The sequence below is a fragment of the Bos indicus genome, chromosome 26, assembly GCF_029378745.1.
Source record: "Bos indicus isolate NIAB-ARS_2022 breed Sahiwal x Tharparkar chromosome 26, NIAB-ARS_B.indTharparkar_mat_pri_1.0, whole genome shotgun sequence".
NCBI classification, from domain to species: Eukaryota; Metazoa; Chordata; class Mammalia; order Artiodactyla; family Bovidae; genus Bos; species Bos indicus.
Genome location: NC_091785.1, coordinates 10462660 through 10474874, shown reverse-complemented (window position 1 = coordinate 10474874; position 12215 = coordinate 10462660). Strand labels below are relative to the sequence as shown.

Here is a 12215-nt window from a genome sequence, read left to right as displayed (position 1 = left end):
TAGTTTTCCAGTAGCCATGTATGGATGTGAGAGTTGGACCATAAAGAAGGCTGAAAGTGAAAGTGTTAGTGGCTCAGTCGTGTCCAACTCTTTGCAATCCCATGGACTGTATCTCACCCATGCTCCTCTGTCTATGGAATTCTCCAGGCAAGAATACTGGAGTGGGTTGCCACTCTCTTCTTCAGGGGATATTCCTGACCCAGGGATCAAATCTGGGTCTCCCACATTGTAGGCAGATTCTTTACCATCTGAGCTACCAAAGAATCAGTGATTTCAAGTTGTGATGCTGGAGAAGACTCTCAAGAGTCTCTTGGACAACACAGAGATCAAACCAGTCAAGCCTAAAGGAAATCAACTCTGAATATTCATTGGAAGGACTGATGCTGATGTTGACGCTCCAATCCTTTGGCTACTTGATGCAATGAGCCAACTCATTGGACAAGACCTTGATGCTGGGAAAGATTGAGGGCAGGAGGAAAAGGGGGCAGCAGAGGATGAGATAATTGGTTGGCATCACTGACTCAATGGATATGAATTTGAGCAAAATCCAGGAGACAGTGAAGGACAGGGAAGCCTGGCATGCTGTACTCCATGGGGTCTCAAGGAGTCAGACATGGCTTAGCAACTGAATAACAACGGAAAATCTGGGCACAGTGTAACTTAGTAGAAGATTTGAAGAGAGGAATAATTCTGATAACAGATTTGAGTGTAAAATTCTTATCATCAACAGAATTGAAAATGAGATAGGGACAATAATATGAAACTCTGTGTATGCATGTTGCTTGGCAACCAAATAAAAAATAACAAGAGAAAGCCTGTGTTCGCAAGCACAATAAAATGTAACTTAAATGTGTGGTATTCTCACAGCCCAAGGGAGAGGTGACAACTGTGATGAAAATTATGTATATGTATATAGAAAAGACCCTGATCCTGGGAGGGATTGGGGGCAGGAGGAGAAAGGAACGACAGAGGATGAGATGGCTGGATGGCATCACCGACTGGATGTGCATGAGTATGGGTGAACTCCGGAAGTTGGTGATGGACAGGGAGGCCTGGCGGACACGACTGAGCGACTGAACTGAACTGAACTGAACTGAATATGTATATGTACGTTTATAAGTATATATCAGGTGGCACTAGTAAAGGACCCACCTGCCAGTGCAGGAAATGTAAGAGATGCAGGCTCGATCCCTGGGTTTTAAAGATCCCCTGGAGGAGGGCATGGCAACCCACTCCAGTATTGTTGCCTGGAGAATCCCATGGATGGAGGAGCCTGGCAGGCTACAGTCCATAGAGTCACGAAGGGTCAGACATGATTAAAGCAACTTAGCATGCATGTATATATATATACCAAGTATAATATTAGTAAGAAAATTCTGTCATAAGTGATGGCATATCATTCCTATTGTCAATGACAGCATACTTTTCCCTTTCATCTTTTATTAATTAATGAACTGAGAAGGATGAGAAAAGAGGTGTAGGAAGAGAGAGTGGGAGAAAGAAAGTAATCATATCACGGATAATTATTTGGACTAAATGGTAAAAGATGCAAATTTATAATGAATCAGTGTTACATATAATTGTAACCCAGATAAACAATACACAGAAAGATCATTCTTCCTGTCCCAAAAGAGAGACAATAGGAGAAAAGTTAAAGAAAGAAAGAATTATATATTAACGCTTCTAAGCAATCTGGGTGCTGGTTTTGTTTTGTTTTTTTTTTTAACTTCCTATCTTAAAATTGTCTATGTTTAAGTAATTTTCCAATGTTTAGTGGTTAGTATACAAAACTCCAAAATCACTGCAGATGGTGATTGCAGCCATGAAATTAAAAGACGCTTACTCCTTGGAAGGAAAGTTATGACCAACCTAGATAGCATATTCAAAAGCAGAGACATTACTTTGCCAACAAAGGTCAGTCTAGTCAAGGCTATGGTTTTTCCAGTGGTCATGTATGGATGTGAGAGTTGGACTGTGAAGAAAGCTGAGCACGGAAGAATTGATGCTTTTGAGCTGTGGTGTTGGAGAAGACTCTTGAGAGTCCCTTGGAGTGCAAGGAGATGCAACCAGTCCATTCCAAAGGAGATCAGTCCTGGGTGTTCATTGGAAGGACTGATGCTGAAGCTGAAACTCCAATACTTTGGCCACTTCATGCGAAGAGTTGACTCATTGGAAAAGACCCTGATGCTGGGAGGGATTGGGGGCAAGAGGAGAAGAGGACGACAGAGGATGAGATGGCTGGATGGCATCACCGACTGGATACACATGAGTTTGGGTGAACTCTGGGAGTTGGTGATGGACAGGGAGGCCTGCCGTGCTGCGATTCATGGGATCGCAAAGAGTCGGACACGACTGAGCGACTAAACTGCATCGAACTGAACTGATACAAAACTCCCAGTAAATTCAAATGACCCTTAATCTACGTTCTCTATGTATGTTCCAGTGAAATATTAGTATATGGCAATGAAACATTTGTTTATATTTATTCTGCCATCAGATAATACATCCTTATTTCACCAGCTATGCAGAGTGTGGGGAAAGTTTATAATACTTTTCTCTATCATAATGTAGAATTATAAGATGTATTAGGGGTTAGTGAAAGAACGTTGGAAGAGTGGGAAGACAAAAAACCTCTTGGGCTTTTCTTTTCCTATCTGGAACAACACTCAAGGCTGAAAATATATGCTCTGTGCAGCCTATATCTGCAGGCTATTGTGAGGGTCCAAGGTGCTAATGTTAAATACATCATGTTTAAATTATGAAGAATTATAAAATGCAAGAATATAAGGCAGCGTGCACCTTCTCTTTAGAAAGATCCAAGGGCAGAAGTTTTTCCTGGAAGGTGATAGAGAGACTTTCCAGGAAATCCAGTGTTGATAACCATATACTTCAGTTCAGTTCAGTTCAGTCGCTCAGTCGTGTCTGACTCTTTGTGACCCCGTGAATTTAGCAGAAGCTTTGAGAGCTTTCCCCTGTGTTTACTATTAAAATGAACTGACAAATCTCACAATCAAAACCACCTGTGAGATTTCTCCTGCTGTCTTCCTCATAATCCAGCCTTTTCTTCACTCAGTTCAGTTCAGTTCAGTCTCTCAGTCGTGTCCGACTCTTTACGACCTCATGAATCGCAGCACACCAGGCCTCCCTGTCCATAACCAACTCCCGGAGTTCACTCAGACTCACGTCCATCGAGTCAGTGATGCCATCCACCCATCTCATCCTCTGTCATCCCCTTCTCCTCCTGCCCCCAATCCCTCCCAGCATCAGAATCTTTTCCAATGAGTCAACTCTTCACGTGAGGTGGCCAAAGTACTGGAGTTTCAGCTTTAGCATCATTCCTTCCAAAGAAATCCCAGGGCTGGTCTCCTTCAGGATGGACTGGTTGGATCTCCTTGCAGTCCAAGGGACTCTCAAGAGTCTTCTCCAACACCACAGTTCAAAAGCATCCATTCTTCAGCACTCAGCCTTCTTCACAGTCCAACTCTCACATCCATACATGACCACTGGAAAAACCATAGCCTTGACTAGACAGACCTTTCTTGGCAAAGTAATGTCTCTGCTTTTGAAGATACTATCTAGGTTGGTCATAACTTTCCTTCCAAGGAGTAAGCGTCTTTTAATTTCACTACTGGTGTCCTAATTTCCAGCTCCATCATTCTTTAGCCACATCCACTGTTTGTCCCTGTTCCCCCTGATTCAATGGCATCATGTATTCTGTCCGCTGCTCACTCTTCCTTGTCCCATACGCATTCTCTCCCTAACCATGTGCTTTCATGTATTCTAAGTGAGAAAGAAATCAAATCCATACAACCTACCCTGACCACTCATCTGAGCTCTAATTCTATATTTCCTTGAGTGTTCAGGATGTATCCACTTTTTCTTTTTTAAACCTTTAATCCAGCATGTTTCCAAATAAAATCACCCTCTTTTTTTTCTTTCTCAATTCCTCTTTTGTCCCCTCAGTTTTAGACTCTTTTCCCCCTTCATCCTGAAAGCTGGGATCTTAGACATTTTCTTATATTCTATGGCTTCTTCAAACCCTATCTCCAAATCTTTAACTAAATAATAATGTTCTTCCTTCAAACTTTTAAAAACTCTCCTTCAAAACTTTGCTCAGATTTTCATTTTTGCTATTATTCTCTCAAAACTATTTTCAGTTACTTCTACTACCTCTCTAGCCCACAGCTTCATTTCAAATACCTGTATCATTTTACTGGGGTCCTGGTTGGGCTTTCATTAGTCTTTATGACTCAAATCATTATGTATTTTGCTGACAGATTGATTTGTATAAAATTCATTTTTTCACGCCAAATTTCCATTCAAGAAATCATAATGAAAGACTTGAACTTATCCTATCATGCTGCAGTAACCCATACAAGACTAGTTGTCTCATAGATAGATAGAAGTCAATTATTTTCAGATATGAGGCAGCAGGGTAGAGTATTATTAATACTACTCAGAAGCAGGTATATTTTACAAAGCCAATAGAAGAATCAAAACAGAATGCTAAAAAATCTTTGATCATCTTAGAAGAAGGCAGAAAAGGGATAAATAGATAAACAGGAACTGAAAGAAAGTAGGAGGAAAGAGAGAGAGACACACACAGAGAGAAACAGAGAGGGAGAAAAAGAAATGATAATGGAAAACAAATGGAAAAGATGGCAGACAAACCCAAATGTACCAAAAATTATATTAAATGTTAATGCACGGAATATTCTAATTAAAAGACAGAACTTGTCAGGCTGAATAGAAAAGCAAAGCCCAGCTACAAGCTTTGCACAAGAGACACACTTTAAATATACAGAAAAATAGGTTAAAATTAAAATAAATAAAGGAGTATGCCATGTAGGGGTAAGCATATGAAAGCTGGCATGGGTACATGGGTATAATGATATAAGACAAAGCAGACTTTCAATACTCAAACAAAGAGTATTGTTTGAGATAAAGAAGAATGCTTATAGTGTTTATTAACCTGGAAGACAAAAGCCAGTTCATCAGAACAACAAAACAACCCTACATGTGGAGGTAATAATAGAGATCTTCCTTGATGACTCAGCCATAAAAAATCTGCCTGCAATGCAGGAGATTTGCATTGCGGGGAGAGGTGGTTTCAATCCCTGGGTGCGGAAGATGCCCTGGAGAAGGAAATGGCAACCCACTGCGGTATTCTTGCCTGGGAAATCCCACGGACAGAGGAGTCTGATGGACTAGAGTTCACGGGGTTGCAAGAGTTGGATACCAAAGTGTGACTAAACAACAAAAACCTAATAACAGAACTTAGGAATGCAAAAGAAAAAAACCTGATGGAACCAAAGGGAATTCAGCTTTGTAGTTGTAGATTTCAACATTTGTCTTTCAGTATTTGATAGAAAAAGTAGACAGAACATCAGTAATGATACAGAAAATCTGAATACTATAGCTAAATTGATCTAATTGACACTTGCAAAACAGGTCTAAAGACCACACAGCTGAAAAATTAAAAAGGAAAATTAGGAAAAATGTATAATTGATGGGTAATTAAAACACTACTAATCAAAACCAGGGATGCTGCCAAAGTGGTACTTAGAAAGTTATTTATAGATATTTAACTTTATTAGGAAAAAGAAAGGTTTATAATCAGTAATCCAAACTTTTACTTTATTAAGTAGAAAAAGAAAGTTATATTAAGCCCAAAGTGACGCATCGGTAAAGAATCCGCCTGCCAATATAGGAAACTTAGGAGGTGCAGTTTCCATCCGAGTCAGGGAAAACTCTTGGAGTAGGAAATAGCAACCCACTCAAGTATTCTTGCCTGGAAAATTCCATCGACAGAGGAGGCTGGTTGTTGAAAGTTGCAAGGAGTCTAACACAACTGAGCACACAGGCACACACAGACACACAAAAAGTGAGTAGACAGGGAAAAAGCAATTATCAATAAAATAAAGAAGAGAGTATTAGAGAAAATTAACAAAGTCAGAGCTGGTCATAAAGCATGAGACAGATAGTCCTCCAGGATGAGCAGCTGGAGTTCCTTCCCTGTGGACCGATACTCCAAAATGAAGATAGCAGGAGAGAGAGAGGAGGCTAAACCCTGCCCAGATAAAAGATAAGAGACCACATATTTGTCATTCTCAAAGCCAAGGAGACCTTCCCAACCTGTCTGCTCCTTGGAAGTCAAAAGGGGAGTGATGCCAAGCTACTCATAAATCTCTTTGCTAGATCCGTCCTGGCTGAAAGGTGTGCGAGCACACAGGAGGATCCTGAGATATACCAAATACAGACTCAGAACCAGGCAAAGCAAAATGATTGACCAAAGGACATTGGAAAGAAATGCCCATATAAGTGATTTAAGCACCATGAGGATGTGATTCTCTCTCTGAGCCTGCCTCTGTGCCTATCCACACGAAATCTTTTTCCCCTAATAAACACTCCACTTGTTTCACTACTTTCAATCTTTGTGGGAATTCATTTCTGCAAAGCCATACGGGCCAGGGCCTTGTCACTGGTCACTGGTCCCTGATGGTCTAGTGGCTATTATTCAGGCCTCTCACTGCTGCCACCTGACTTTAATCTCTGGCCAGGAACCAAAATTCAAATGGCTGTAGGCCTAGGCCACAAGAGATGGATCAATAATTTGGCAAGATCAATAAAATTGATAAGCAATAGCAAGACTAATCAAAGGAAAGCTGTTTCAGGCAGAAATAGAACATTTGACTAGCCCTATATCTATTAAAGAAATTAAATCTGTTTTGAAAAAACATATTTCAGACCCAATGATTACACTGGTAAATATCCTATTTAATATTTGAGAAATAAATTATTAAAATTTGGAGAAACAATTAAAATCTGTATTGTTATATTTATGGAATTTTAAAGAAAATTCTTATCTTATATCCAGAGCTTCTGCTCTATAAATTTATACTAAGAAGACAATTCTCAAATTTGAATGCAGGGGAGATTTCTTTTTACAAAATTGCTTTTATGCTTGTTATTTATCTTAAAAAATGAAAAACATTTAAATTATAAAGCGAAGCTTAAACTTTAATACTAGTGAAATTTTATAGATCTAGCCATTAAAATGTATATGAAAGTAAAAGTGTTAGTCGCTCAGTGTCTTATTCTTTGCGACCCCATGGACTGTAGCCCACCTCGCTCCTCTGTCCATGGAATTCTCCAGGCAAGAAACCTGGAGTGGGTAGCCATTTCTTTCTCCAGGGCATCTTCTCCACCCAGGGATCAAAGCTGGGTCTCCCCCATTGCAGATGGATTGCTTACTGTCTGAGCCCCCAGGAAAACTGCTATAAAGTGTGTATAAGGACTCCATAATAATGAGAAAACACACATGGAATGTTATGTTAAATGGGAAAAAATTACTGTTGGGAGGAAAGATTATAGTCTTTATGCTAAGGTATGCAAGGACTTTCCAGCAGATACATAGACAATTAAATAGTTTAAAAAGAATCAAATTCTAGATCTTTCACTCACATATATATTCTCTCCTCAAATTGATATGGCCTGAGATTTCTAACTTCAATGAGATTCTCATTTTTTAATGTTACAAAGGAAATGCATAACTCTCCTCTCTTGAATTCTTAACTATGATGAATTATCTGAGGTTGTAAAAAAAAATGGGGCCTCTAACGAAGGATAGTGGGGCCCCTAACTTTACAGCATTGACACTGGTATTAGGAAAGGGAGAGTTTAATAAAGTATCAATCCTTTTTCAAAAGCAGGTAACCTCTACAAATCATGTAGTTGCAAATTCTTTGCTTTCAAAAAATTGAAAAAGGATCTACTTGACTTGTTAAGAGGTAAATCATTAAAAATCATTTTTTGTAGATGCACCAGTATGACTTGTGATGTGGAGCTTCAAAAAGTTAAAAGAGTTGAATGGTATTAGGTAAACATGGTTTTCCAGTACTTACATTTATCAAATAAATGGAAAAGAATTGATTAAAGAATTTTGTCACCTGTGAATAAATAATAATTCTCACTGGGTGTATGAATTAAGAGGAAAAGTTCCATTCATATCAGTAAGAGAGTCGTTGCTATTAAGATTTGATTTTAAGACTTAATAATGATTCATTGAACTTTTAATATATTTATGATCCTTTGACCAAATGAATTCTACTAAAGTTATAATAATAAATCACTTAAAAATTAAAAGAAAAATACAGCCTTATACTTTAGTGAAAACAGCTTAAATTTTAATGTATATCCACTTTTCAGTCCTAGAGAAGAAGGATCATTGATCAATAAAATAATTTTTAAGCATATAAGTAAATGCCACTAGGATATATATTTATGGAAATATGTAAAACATCTGTTAAAAAAACTAGGATGGAAACATGAATTCAATAAGAAAATAAAAGGCAGATAAAATTTAATCCATTAAATAAAATATTTTAATGGATAATTTTAGATATCAAAAAACTATTCTATTGGATATATTTTAATAATTTTATAATAATTTCAATTTAAACTGGCAATATTTATGAACTACCTTTAAATACATTCTTTGTAACTATTTAAAATTATAATAAATATTTTTCATATATCAGCCTAAAAATATGTTAACATTTATAGAGTTTTTCAAAATTTGTTTGTGCCTATAGAAACAATACCAAATTTTAAGCAACTACAATCTTATTTCTTTAATATCTCAAACAAATAAACAAACCAAAAAAGTATGATATTTGCAAATTCTGAAAGGATTACTGCTAAATGGTTATGGTTATATTCAAGTACTAGGATTACAAGTATTTCCTCTTCTACTAATTTGCTTCTTGGTTATGTATTTTCCTCAATGACTTTATTAGTTTGAGTTATTCTTTCAATTAAAATGTACTAAAAAGTTTATTATAATGAATATTTATGGTATAAAATATAATAATAATGTATTTATACTGAATAAAGATATTTAGAAATAATTAGCTATAAATTTAAATGCAGTGAGCTCTGAATAAAGGCTCTAGAAGTCTTCGTGTGGGGCAAAGTCCACAAGTTTTAGTATTTCCACCTTGTAATAACCTTTTCACAGTTCCCCAGTTTTTCTTTATTATGAGATTTTTGTCAATGACATAAACAACTGGGTTTGCCAGAAGCCCATTGTCTGTCAATTAAAATATTTTGGCCTCTGACACAATTTCCCTTTTTATTTGACATTTTCAATCTGATACTGATTAAAGTGTTAGTCACTCAGTCATGTTCGACTCTTTACAACTCTGTGGACTGTAGGCCACCAGGCTCCTCTGTCCATGGAATTCTTCAGGAAAGAATACTGGAGTGGGTAGCCATTCTCTTTTCCAGGGGATCTTCCCCACCCAGGGATAAAATCTGGGTCTCCTGCTATTGTAGGTGGATCTGCTATCGTTGTGTTTACAAAAAGTTAGATTCCGTTTTGCCTTTATCTCAGCAACCTTCACAAAAGTCTGATATTCTCATCTCTTACCAAAGTATAGTGACTCATAAGATCACACAAACATCGGGAGCAAAGTTAAACAGAGTCTAGATTTAAATTTGTTCTCTATTTTTGAATTCCCCCTTCCACAGAGGGAAAGACTTAGTGACTCAGAAAGACTAATGAGGTTATTAACAAGTGAAAGAAAGGAAATCATTGCGCAATCAGATGTCTAGGCCTGCAAATTTCAGACTTGAGGATTAAGAACCTTTCTGTCAAAGGAAGAAGGACTAGGCAACTGTGACAAGATCTTTAAATAGGGTGGAGAGGCTAATAGCTCTGTGCTCCAACGCCAAAGGCAACAGGAGAGAAAGGAGTTTTAGAGTGAATGGGAAGAGCAAACGCAAAAGAGAAAAGAAAAATAAATAGCATATATTTTCATGGCTCTTCTACAATATGAAGAATGAAGCACTTGTTCTACATGGCAAGGTAGCCTCTGAAAGTTTGATGCCTCAAAATCTAAAATAATAAGATAAATAACCAAGGAGGAGATGTTAATTTAAGTAAAATGTGAAAGTTGCTCAGTCATGTCTGACTCTTTGTGATCCCATGTCCATGGAATTCTCTAGGCCAGAATATTGAAGTGGGTAGCTGTTCCCTTCTCCAGGGGATCTTCCTAACCCAGGGATCAAACCCAGGTCTCCCACATTTCAGGCGGATTCTTTACCAGCTAAGCTACCAGGGAAGCCCAAGAATACTGGAGTGGGTAGCCTATCCCTTCTCCAGCAATTTCCTCACCCAGGAATCGAACTGGGGCCTCCTGCATTGCAGGTGGGTTCTTTACCAGCTGAGCTACCAAGCAAGGAGGAGGTGTGGAGGAAATATTTTTTTCCTGAAGAACTATTAAAGCAAGCTGCATTAGAGTAAAATGACTCCTTCCATATTGTCATATTTCCTGCTTGAAGTATGAAATGTATTGTCATGATTATTTATTTGATAGATAAATGATTACATATATTTTTTAAACAAGAGAAAAACCTGGTAAGAACTTCTTTCTTAATTCTAGAAACAGAAAATAAAGAATAAGTATATTGTAAAAACAAACAAAACAACCTGCTGACTTTGATATATAGAATTAAAGGATAATCATTCAATCTCTCAATGTCTGGGAGAGGATGGAGATACTAGTCCATCAAATTGGCTCATCTTCATCTCCCTAGCTTTGAATGCAGGTCTGTAATCATGAGGACTGAAGGAGAATATACTCTTAACATCAACATTAATATTAATCACTTTTTCACTCATTCAACAAGGCTATTCATTATGAAGCAGCAGCAAAAAGTGGCAGGACCTTCAAAAACTCTTTGAAGGGTGTTCATAATGTCCAGAAGCAGGTGTATGACTTAGTACAGTGACTTCTGTTAATCACTTGGTCCCACATTTCCCTGCAGATGACCCTACTCATAAGAAAGAGTATTCAGGCTTCAGGCCTTTGGAAGGAGACAATAAAGGGCTTTAAATGCTGAACAGTTTTTAAAATGTTACTTAAATATTACTTCCCAAACCTCTAGATACACACCCCCGAGGAAAGATCTCTTAAATTCTTAAAAAAGTATCAGTCACTAGCATTTCCAGGTACAGATTTGTGATATCACCTCTCTTTGAGTTTCAAAAATAGCAATGTCTGCTTTGTAAGTGCTACAGCTTTCTGAAAGTGAAAACTCACCCTAACATATCTAGAAAACGGCAATCTATCTTCTCCATTTGGAGTGGCCATGTTTTATTCTTGCTGTCTTTTGCTATCAATATACGATATTCCTTACCAACAACTAAAGTTCTGTACCTCCAAATATTTCCTATGTCTCATTGAAATACCATGATCCAGACTCTGCAAATAAATAAACAGTCATTACCCAATCTCTGAAATGTCCGGGGATCTGTCTTCAAATCCTGGGAGCTTCAGATAGATTTCAGCTTCTTTCAGAGACAGCTGTCAATGGAGCATGATCTGTTTGAAACAGCTCAGAAGATGTTGCAACCAGAAATTTCTCAACTGGAGGCAGATTAATCATGCCTTGAAACACAACACATGCTTCCCAGACAACCTTGTTAGGTGAGTTCTTAGCCTGTGATGAAAAAAAGAGTTGTCATGGACAACTCTTGCCTTTTATTGCCTTAGCTTTCCTAGATTTTTTCTTCTTGTTCAGTCACTAAATTGTGTTTGACTCTTTGCAACTCCGTGGACCATAGCCCACCAGGCTCATCTGTCCATGGGGTTTTCCAAGCAAGGATACTAGAGTGTATTGCCATTCCCTTCTCCAGGGGATCTTCCCAGACCAGAGATTGGACATGTATCTCCCACATTGGCATGGGGATTTTATACCACTGCACCCCCAGGGGAGCCCCCAAATTTTCTCTGCCTTGTTCTATAAATTTCATGTTAGAATTGGCAGGTGACACAGAAAATGTTGTTTCTAATCCTTTCAACTGAGCCCTAGAAAAACAGTATCTGATTTAAGATTTCCAGCTGGATAAAGGCAACAAATAAACAAAACAAAAAACAGAAAAAAAAAAAAGAAAAAGCTTTTTCTCCTACTCTCTAACCAGTCATTCCCCCTAAGTAAGAAGCTCCTGTGTCTACACTGGGCAGAGGAGGCTTGGTGTTCAATTCAGTCCAGTCTTTCATTTATGTCTGATCCTTTGAGACCACATGGACTACAGCTTGCCAGGCTTCTCTGTCCATCACCAATACCCAGAGCTTGCTCAAACTCATGTCCATCCAGTCAGTGATGCCATCCAACCATCTCATCTTCTGTCATTCTCTTCTCCTCCTGCC

General features: G+C 38.0%; 1 protein-coding gene across 1 annotated transcript in view; it reads right to left on the bottom strand.

The window, feature by feature from the left end:
- The window catches only part of LIPK (lipase family member K), a 41129-nt gene extending 29651 nt beyond the window's left edge, over positions 1–11478 (bottom strand). Inside the window, exon 1 of the mRNA XM_019988591.2 lies at positions 11293–11478. The gene's annotated coding sequence lies outside the window, so the exon portion shown is untranslated. The remainder of the gene's footprint in view (positions 1–11292) is intronic.
- Positions 11479–12215: the final 737 nt, after the last annotated feature.